General features: G+C 32.3%; 3 non-coding genes across 3 annotated transcripts; all 3 read left to right on the top strand.

The window, feature by feature from the left end:
• Positions 1-4,045: 4,045 nt before the first annotated feature.
• On the top strand, positions 4,046-4,119 carry TRNAI-AAU (transfer RNA isoleucine (anticodon AAU)). The gene has a single exon. It is a non-coding gene; the product is annotated as a tRNA-Ile (tRNA).
• A 2,514-nt stretch (positions 4,120-6,633) lies between these two features.
• TRNAI-AAU (transfer RNA isoleucine (anticodon AAU)) lies at positions 6,634-6,707 on the top strand. Its single transcript has one exon. It is a non-coding gene; the product is annotated as a tRNA-Ile (tRNA).
• A 3,378-nt stretch (positions 6,708-10,085) lies between these two features.
• Positions 10,086-10,159, top strand: TRNAI-AAU (transfer RNA isoleucine (anticodon AAU)). The gene has a single exon. It is a non-coding gene; the product is annotated as a tRNA-Ile (tRNA).
• The last annotated feature ends 591 nt before the right edge of the window (positions 10,160-10,750 follow it).

The following is a 10,750-nucleotide window of genomic DNA, read 5'->3' as shown; positions in this document are numbered from 1 at the left end:
TATTGCAATTTATTGAGGTCATTTTTGTTTTGTCTTGTTGATGAAATATAAAGATAGTATGAATGTAAACAGCTGAATATAAGCTTTCCAACTATCCCGGGTTAACAATCGGTAGCACTTCATCATCTGCTATTTCTTCAATAGTATGCTATATATTTATTGAGCGTATTAGTTTAGTCTTTAGAGCATAAAGTTAACAATGCCAAGAACATACTTTCAATCAGTCTCTAAGCCAATACTTGATGCTCCTTTAATGTTGAAAATAGATGTATTTTCTTCAGTATCATTTGTATGTCTATATTTCCTTCGAGGGGAAGCTGACACAATGATTAGATGAATCAATTGCATATAGGTGATGAATTGTTATTTATTGCTAAAACACATGGAAAAAACATTAATGGCTCTAAGTTCTAACACTAAGTATGAAAATCTCTTTTGTATTGTAATTTTTCTAAAGTCATATTAGTTTCTTCATGTTGATATTATATATTTATAACTTCATGGTAAACCTCTGAAGTCAAGCTTTCCAAATCTCCCGGGTTAACTATCATTAGCACTTCTTCATATGCTGGACTTCCAGGAATTTGTGCAGACCAGCCTGTTAGCTCAGATGGTTAGAGCGTGGTGCTAATAACGCCAAGGTCACAGGTTTCTTCCCTGTGCAGGCCAAGTTTAATTGTTTGTAAATAGATAAATGTTTCTTGTGTCTCATTTTTGACTGTTTATCACCTTGGATCAAATGCTGCTTGAAGGATTGGATGAATACATTTGATATAGTTGTAGAATTAATTATTATTCTGAAAGCTCCTGAAATATCTATTAATGGTTCTAAGTTCTAACGCCAAGTAACTAAATCTCTTATTTATTGCAATTTATTGAGGTCATTTTTGTTTTGTCTTGTTGATGAAATATAAAGATAGTATGAATGTAAACAGCTGAATATAAGCTTTCCAACTATCCCGGGTTAACAATCGGTAGCACTTCATCATCTGCTATTTCTTCAATAGTATGCTATGTATTTATTGAGCCTATTAGTTTAGTCTGTAGAGCATAAAGTTAAAAATGCCAAGGACATACTTTCAATCAGTCTCCAAGCCAATACTTGATGCTCCTTTAATGTTGAAAATAGATGTATTTTCTTCTGTATAATGTGTATGTCTATATTTCCTTTGAGGGGAAGCTGATAGAATGTTTAGATGAATCAATTGCATATAGGTGATGAATTGTTATTTATTGCTAAAACACATGGAAAAAACATTAATGGTTCTAAGTTCTAACACTAAGTATGAAAATCTCTTTTGTATTGTAATTTTTCTAAAGTCATATTAGTTTCTTCATGTTGATAATTTATATTTATAACTTCATGGTACACCTCTGAAATGAAGCTTTCCAAATCTCCCTGGTTAACTATCATTAGCACTTCTTCATATGCTGGACTTCCAGGAAATTGTGCAAAATGGCCTGTTAGCTCAGATGGTTAGAGCGTGGTGCTAATAACGCCAAGGTCACAGGTCCGATCCCTGTACAGGCCAAGATTAATTGTTTGTAAAAAGATACATTTTTCTTGTGTCTCATTTTTGACTGTTTATCACCTTGGATCAAAAGCTACTTGAAGGATTGGATGAATACATTTGATATAGTTGTAGAATTAATTATCATTCTGAAAGCTCCTGGAATATCTATAATTGGTTCTAAGTTCTAACGCCAAGTAACTAAATCTCTTATTTATTGCAATTTATTGAGGTCATTTTTGTTTTGTCTTGTTGATGAAATATAAAGATAGTATGAATGTAAACAGCTGAATATAAGCTTTCCAACTATCCCGGGTTAACAATCAGTAGCACTTCATCATCTGCTATTTCTTCAATAGTATGCTATATATTTAGTGAGCCTATTAGTTTAGTCTTTAGAGCATAAAGTTAAAAATGCCAAGGACATACTTTCAATCAGTCTCCAAGCCAATAAGTGATGCTCCTTTAATGTTGAAAATAGATGTATTTTCTTCAGTATCATTTGTATGTCTATATTTCCTTCGAGGGGAAGCTGACACAATGATTAGATGAATCAATTGCATATAGGTGATGAATTGTTATTTATTGCTAAAACACATGGAAAAACATTAATGGCTCTAAGTTCTAACACTAAGTATGAAAATCTCTTTTGTATTGTAATTTTTCTAAAGTCATATTAGTTTCTTCATGTTGATATTATATATTTATAACTTCATGGTAAACCTCTGAAATTAAGCTTTCCAAACCTCCCGGGTTAACTATCATTAGCACTTCTTCATATGCTAGACTTCCAGGAATTTGTGCAAAATGGCCTGTTAGCTCAGATGGTCAGAGTGTGGTGCTAATAACGCCAAGGTCACAGGTTCGATCCCTGTACAGGCCAAGTTTAATTGTTTGAAAAAAGATTAATTTTTCTTGTGTCTCATTTTTGACTGTTTATCCCCTTGGATCAAACGCTGCTTGAAGGATTGGATGAATACATTTGATATAGTTGCAGAATTATTTATTATTCTGAAAGCTCCTGGAATATCTATTAATGGTTCTAAGTTCTAACCCCAAGTAACTAAATCTCTTATTTATTGCAATTTATTGAGGTCATTTTTTTTTGTCTTGTTGATGAAATATAAAGATAGTATGAATGTAAACAGCTGAATATAAGCTTTCCAACTATCCCGGGTTAACAATCAGTAGCACTTCATCATCTGCTATTTCTTCAATAGTATGCTATATATTTAGTGAGCCTATTAGTTTAGTCTTTAGAGCATAAAGTTAAAAATGCCAAGGACATACTTTCAATCAGTCTCCAAGCCAATAAGTGATGCTCCTTTAATGTTGAAAATAGATGTATTTTCTTCTGTATAATGTGTATGTCTATATTTCCTTTGAGGGGAAGCTGATAGAATGATTAGATGAATCAATTGCATATAGGTGATGAATTGTTATTTATTGCTAAAACACATGGAAAAAACATTAATGGTTCTAAGTTCTAACACTAAGTATGAAAATCTCTTTTGTATTGTAATTTTTCTAAAGTCATATTAGTTTCTTCATGTTGATAATTTATATTTATAACTTAATGGTACACCTCCGAAATTAAGCTTTCCAAATCTCCTGGGTTAACTATCATTAGCACTTCTTCATATGCTGGACTTCCAGGAATTTGTGCAAAATGGCCTGTTAGCTCAGATGGTTAGAGCGTGGTAATAATAACGCCAAGGTCACAGGTTCGATCCCTGTACAGGCCAAGTTTAATTGTTTGAAAAAAGATTAATTTTTCTTGTGTCTCATTTTTGACTGTTTATCACCGTGGATCAAACGCTGCTTGAAGGATTGGATGAATGCATTTGATATAGTTGTAGAATTAATTATTATTCTGAAAGCTCCTGGAATATCTATTAATGGTTCTAAGTTCTAACGCCAAGTAACTAAATCTCTTATTTATTGCAATTTATTGAGGTCATTTTTGTTTTGTCTTGTTGATGAAATATAAAGATAGTATGAATGTAAACAGCTGAATATAAGCTTTCCAACTATCCCGGGTTAACAATCAGTAGCACTTCATCATCTGCTATTTCTTCAATAGTATGCTATATATTTAGTGAGCCTATTAGTTTAGTCTTTAGAGCATAAAGTTAAAAATGCCAAGGACATACTTTCAATCAGTCTCCAAGCCAATAAGTGATGCTCCTTTAATGTTGAAAATAGATGTATTTTCTTCTGTATAATGTGTATGTCTATATTTCCTTTGAGGGGAAGCTGATAGAATGATTAGATGAATCAATTGCATATAGGTGATGAATTGTTATTTATTGCTAAAACACATGGAAAAAACATTAATGGTTCTAAGTTCTAACACTAAGTATGAAAATCTCTTTTGTATTGTAATTTTTCTAAAGTCATATTAGTTTCTTCATGTTGATAATTTATATTTATAACTTCATGGTACACCTCCGAAATTAAGCTTTCCAAATCTCCTGGGTTAACTATCATTAGCACTTCTTCATATGCTGGACTTCCAGGAATTTGTGCAAAATGGCCTGTTAGCTCAGATGGTTAGAGCGTGGTGCTAATAACGCCAAGGTCACAGGTTCGATCCCTGTACAGGCCAAGTTTAATTGTTTGAAAAAAGATTAATTTTTCTTGTGTCTCATTTTTGACTGTTTATCCCCTTGGATCAAACGCTGCTTGAAGGATTGGATGAATACATTTGATATAGTTGCAGAATTATTTATTATTCTGAAAGCTCCTGGAATATCTATTAATGGTTCTAAGTTCTAACCCCAAGTAACTAAATCTCTTATTTATTGCAATTTATTGAGGTCATTTTTTTTTGTCTTGTTGATGAAATATAAAGATAGTATGAATGTAAACAGCTGAATATAAGCTTTCCAACTATCCCGGGTTAACAATCAGTAGCACTTCATCATCTGCTATTTCTTCAATAGTATGCTATATATTTAGTGAGCCTATTAGTTTAGTCTTTAGAGCATAAAGTTAAAAATGCCAAGGACATACTTTCAATCAGTCTCCAAGCCAATAAGTGATGCTCCTTTAATGTTGAAAATAGATGTATTTTCTTCTGTATAATGTGTATGTCTATATTTCCTTTGAGGGGAAGCTGATAGAATGATTAGATGAATCAATTGCATATAGGTGATGAATTGTTATTTATTGCTAAAACACATGGAAAAAACATTAATGGTTCTAAGTTCTAACACTAAGTATGAAAATCTCTTTTGTATTGTAATTTTTCTAAAGTCATATTAGTTTCTTCATGTTGATAATTTATATTTATAACTTAATGGTACACCTCTGAAATTAAGCTTTCCAAATCTCCTGGGTTAACTATCATTAGCACTTCTTCATATGCTGGACTTCCAGGAATTTGTGCAAAATGGCCTGTTAGCTCAGATGGTTAGAGCGTGGTAATAATAACGCCAAGGTCACAGGTTCGATCCCTGTACAGGCCAAGTTTAATTGTTTGAAAAAAGATTAATTTTTCTTGTGTCTCATTTTTGACTGTTTATCACCTTGGATCAAACGCTGCTTGAAGGATTGGATGAATGCATTTGATATAGTTGTAGAATTAATTATTATTCTGAAAGCTCCTGGAATATCTATTAATGGTTCTAAGTTCTAACGCCAAGTAACTAAATCTCTTATTTATTGCAATTTATTGAGGTCATTTTTGTTTTGTCTTGTTGATGAAATATAAAGATAGTATGAATGTAAACAGCTGAATATAAGCTTTCCAACTATCCCGGGTTAACAATCGGTAGCACTTCATCATCTGCTATTTCTTCAATAGTATGCTATATATTTATTGAGCCTATTAGTTTAGTCTTTAGAGCATAAAGTTAACAATGCCAAGAACATACTTTCAATCAGTCTCTAAGCCAATACTTGATGCTCCTTTAATGTTGAAAATAGATGTATTTTCTTCAGTATCATTTGTATGTCTATATTTCCTTCGAGGGGAAGCTGACACAATGATTAGATGAATCAATTGCATATAGGTGATGAATTGTTATTTATTGCTAAAACACATGGAAAAAACATTAATGGCTCTAAGTTCTAACACTAAGTATGAAAATCTCTTATGTATTGTAATTTTTCTAAAGTCATATTAGTTTCTTCATGTTGATATTATATATTTATAACTTCATGGTAAACCTCCGAAATTAAGCTTTCCAAATCTCCCGGGTTAACTATCATTAGCACTTCTTCATATGCTGGACTTCCAGGAATTTGTGCAGACTGGCCTGTTAGCTCAGATGGTTAGAGCGTGGGGCTAATAACGCCAAGGTCACAGGTTCGATCCCTGTACAGGCCAAGTTTAATTGTTTGAAAAAAGATAAATTTTTCTTGTGTCTCATTTTTGACTGTTTATCACCTTGGATCAAACGATGCTTGAAGGATTGGATGAATACATTTGATATAGTTGTAGAATTAATTATTATTCTGAAAGCTCCTGGAATATCTATTAATGGTTCTAAGTTCTAACACCAAGTAACTAAATCTCTTATTTATTGCAATTTATTGAGGTCATTTTTGTTTTGTCTTGTTGATGAAATATAAAAATAGTATGAATGTAAACAGCTGAATATAAGCTTTCCAACTATCCCGGGTTAACAATCAGTAGCACTTCATCATCTGCTATTTCTTCAATAGTATGCTATATATTTAGTGAGCCTATTAGTTTTGTCTTCAGAGCATAAAGTTAAAAATGCCAAGGACATACTTTCAATCCGTCTCCAAGCCAATACTTGATGCTCCTTTAATGTTGAAAATAGATGTATTTTCTTCTGTATCATGTGTATCTCTATATTTCCTTTGAGGGGAAGCTGATAGAATGATTAAATGAATCAATTGCATATAGGTGATGAATTGTTATTTATTGCTAAAACACATGGAAAAAACATTAATGGTTCTAAGTTCTAACACTAAGTATGAAAATCTCTTTTGTATTGTAATTTTTTTGAAGTCATATAAGTTTCTTCATGTTGATATTATATATTTATAACTTCATGGTAAACCTCTGAAGTTAAGCTTTCCAAATCTCCCGGGTTAACTATCATTAGCACTTCTTCATATGCTGGACTTCCAGTAGTTTGTGCAAAATGGCCTGTTAGCTCAGATGGTTAGAGCGTGGTGCTAATAACGCCAAGGTCACAGGTTCGATCCCTGTACAGGCCAAGTTTAATTGTTTGTAAAAAGATAAATGTTTCTTGTGTCTCATTTTTGACTGTTTATCACCTTGGATCAAATGCTGCTTGAAGGATTGGATGAATACATTTGATATAGTTGTAGAATTAATTATCATTCTGAAAGCTCCTGGAATATCTATAATTGGTTCTAAGTTCTAACGCCAAGTAACTAAATCTCTTATTTATTGCAATTTATTGAGGTCATTTTTGTTTTGTCTTGTTGATGAAATATAAAGATAGTATGAATGTAAACAGCTGAATATAGGCTTTCCAACTATCCCGGGTTAACAATCGGTAGCACTTCATCATCTGCTATTTCTTCAATAGTATGCTATGTATTTATTGAGCCTATTAGTTTAGTCTATAGAGCATAAAGTTAAAAATGCCAAGGACATACTTTCAATCAGTCTCCAAGCCAATACTTGATGCTCCTTTAATGTTGAAAATAGATGTATTTTCTTCTGTATAATGTGTATGTCTATATTTCATTTGAGGGGAAGCTGATAGAATGTTTAGATGAATCAATTGCATATAGGTGATGAATTGTTATTTATTGCTAAAACACATGGAAAAAACATTAATGGTTCTAAGTTCTAACACTAAGTATGAAAATCTCTTTTGTATTGTAATTTTTCTAAAGTCATATTAGTTTCTTCATGTTGATACTTTATATTTATAACTTCATGGTACACCTCTGAAATTAAGCTTTCCAAATCTCCCGGGGTAACTATCATTAGCACTTCTTCATATGCTGGACTTCCAGGAGTTTGTGCAAAATGGCCTGTTAGCTCAGATTGTTAGAGCGTGATGCTAATAACGCCAAGGTCACAGGTCCGATCCCTGTACAGGCCAAGTTTAATTGTTTGTAAAAAGATACATTTTTCTTGTGTCTCATTTTTGACTGTTTATCACCTTGGATCAAAAGCTACTTGAGGATTGGATGAATACATTTGATATAGTTGTAGAATTAATTATCATTCTGAAAGCTCCTGGAATATCTATAATTGGTTCTAAGTTCTAACGCCAAGTAACTAAATCTCTTATTTATTGCAATTTATTGAGGTCATTTTTGTTTTGTCTTGTTGATGAAATATAAAGATAGTATGAATGTAAACAGCTGAATATAAGCTTTCCAACTATCCCGGGTTAACAATCAGTAGCACTTCATCATCTGCTATTTCTTCAATACTATGCTATATATTTAGTGAGCCTATTAGTTTAGTCTTTAGAGCATAAAGTTAAAAATGCCAAGGACATACTTTCAATCAGTCTCCAAGCCAATAAGTGATGCTCCTTTAATGTTGAAAATAGATGTATTTTCTTCTGTATAATGTGTATGTCTATATTTCCTTTGAGGGGAAGCTGATAGAATGATTAGATGAATCAATTGCATATAGGTGATGAATTGTTATTTATTGCTAAAACACATGGAAAAAACATTAATGGTTCTAAGTTCTAACACTAAGTATGAAAATCTCTTTTGTATTGTAATTTTTCTAAAGTCATATTAGTTTCTTCATGTTGATAATTTATATTTATAACTTCATGGTACACCTCCGAAATTAAGCTTTCCAAATCTCCCGGGTTAACTATCATTAGCACTTCTTCATATGCTGGACTTCCAGGGATTTGTGCAGACCGGCCTGTTAGCTCAGATGGTTAGAGCGTGGTGCTAATAACGCCAGGGTCACAGGTTCGATCCCTGTACAGGCCAAGTTTAATTGTTTGAAAAAAGATTAATTTTTCTTGTGTCTCTTTTTTGACTGTTTATCACCTTGGATCAAACGATGCTTGAAGGATTGGATGAATACATTTGATATAGTTGTAGAATTAATTATTATTCTGAAAGCTCCTGAAATATCTATTAATGGTTCTAAGTTCTAACGCCAAGTAACTAAATCTCTTATTTATTGCAATTTATTGAGGTCATTTTTGTTTTGTCTTGTTGATGAAATATAAATATAGTATGAATGTAAACAGCTGAATATAAGCTTTCCAACTATCCCGGGTTAACAATCGGTAGCACTTCATCATCTGCTATTTCTTCAATAGTATGCTATATATTTATTGAGCCTATTAGTTTAGTCTTTAGAGCATAAAGTTAACAATGCCAAGAACATACTTTCAATCAGTCTCTAAGCCAATACTTGATGCTCCTTTAATGTTGAAAATAGATGTATTTTCTTCAGTATCATTTGTATGTCTATATTTCCTTCGGGGGGGGAAGCTGACACAATGATTAGATGAATCAATTGCATATAGGTGATGAATTGTTATTTATTGCTAAAACACATGGAAAAAACATTAATGGCTCTAAGTTCTAACACTAAGTATGAAAATCTCTTTTGTATTGTAATTTTTCTAAAGTCATATTAGTTTCTTCATGTTGATATTATATATTTATACCTTCATGGTAAACCTTCGAAATTAAGCTTTCAAATCTCCCGGGTTAACTATCATTAGCACTTCTTCATATGCTGGACTTCCAGGGATTTGTGCAGACCGGCCTGTTAGCTCAGATGGTTAGAGCGTGGTGCTAATAACGCCAGGGTCACAGGTTCGATCCCTGTACAGGCCAAGTTTAATTGTTTGAAAAAAGATTAATTTTTCTTGTGTCTCTTTTTTGACTGTTTATCACCTTGGATCAAACGATGCTTGAAGGATTGGATGAATACATTTGATATAGTTGTAGAATTAATTATTATTCTGAAAGCTCCTGAAATATCTATTAATGGTTCTAAGTTCTAACGCCAAGTAACTAAATCTCTTATTTATTGCAATTTATTGAGGTCATTTTTGTTTTGTCTTGTTGATGAAATATAAAGATAGTATGAATGTAAACAGCTGAATATAAGCTTTCCAACTATCCTGGGTTAACAATCGGTAGAACTTCATCATATGCTATTTCTTCAATAGTATGCTATGTATTTATTGAGCCTATTAGTTTAGTCTGTAGAGCATAAAGTTAAAAATGCCAAGGACATACTTTCAATCAGTCTCCAAGCCAATACTTGATGCTCCTTTAATGTTGAAAATAGATGTATTTTCTTCTGTATAATGTGTATGTCTATATTTCCTTTGAGGGGAAGCTGATAGAATGATTAGATGAATCAATTGCATATAGGTGATGAATTGTTATTTATTGCTAAAACACATGGAAAAAACATTAATGGTTCTAAGTTCTAACACTAAGTATGAAAATCTCTTTTGTATTGTAATTTTTCTAAAGTCATATTAGTTTCTTCGTGTTGATAATTTATATTTATAACTTCATGGTAAACCTCTGAAATTAAGCTTTCCAAATATCCCGGGTTAACTATCATTAGCACTTCTTCATATGCTGGACTTCCAGGAGTGTGCGCAAAACGGCCTGTTAGCTCAGATGGTTAGAGCGTGGTGCTAATAACGCCAAGGTCACAGGTTCGATCCCTGTACAGGCCAAGTTTAATTGTTTGTAAAAAGATTAATTTTTCTTGTGTCTCATTTTTGACTGTTTATCACCTTGGATCAAATGCTGCTTGAAGGATTGGATGAATGCATTTGATATAGTTGTAGAATTAATTATTATTCTGAAAGCTCCTGGAATATCTATTAATGGTTCTAAGTTCTAACGCCAAGTAACTAAATCTCTTATTTATTGCAATTTATTGAGGTCATTTTTGTTTTGTCTTGTTGATGAAATATAAAGATAGTATGAATGTAAACAGCTGAATATAAGCTTTCCAACTATCCCGGGTTAACAATCGGTAGCACTTCATCCTCTGCTATTTCTTCAATAGTATGCTATATATTTATTGAGCCTATTAGTTTAGTCTTTAGAGCATAAAGTTAACAATGCCAAGAACATACTTTCAATCAGTCTCTAAGCCAATACTTGATGCTCCTTTAATGTTGAAAATAGATGTATTTTCTTCAGTATCATTTGTATGTCTATATTTCCTTCGAGGGGAAGCTGACACAATGATTAGATGAATCAATTGCATATAGGTGATGAATTGTTATTTATTGCTAAAACACATGGAAAAAACATTA

Source organism: Lissotriton vulgaris, chromosome 4_1 (genome assembly GCF_964263255.1).
Source record: "Lissotriton vulgaris chromosome 4_1, aLisVul1.2, whole genome shotgun sequence".
NCBI classification, from domain to species: Eukaryota; Metazoa; Chordata; class Amphibia; order Caudata; family Salamandridae; genus Lissotriton; species Lissotriton vulgaris.
The sequence above is the reverse complement of the archived record's forward strand: the minus strand, read 5'-3'. Positions and strand labels throughout refer to the sequence as shown.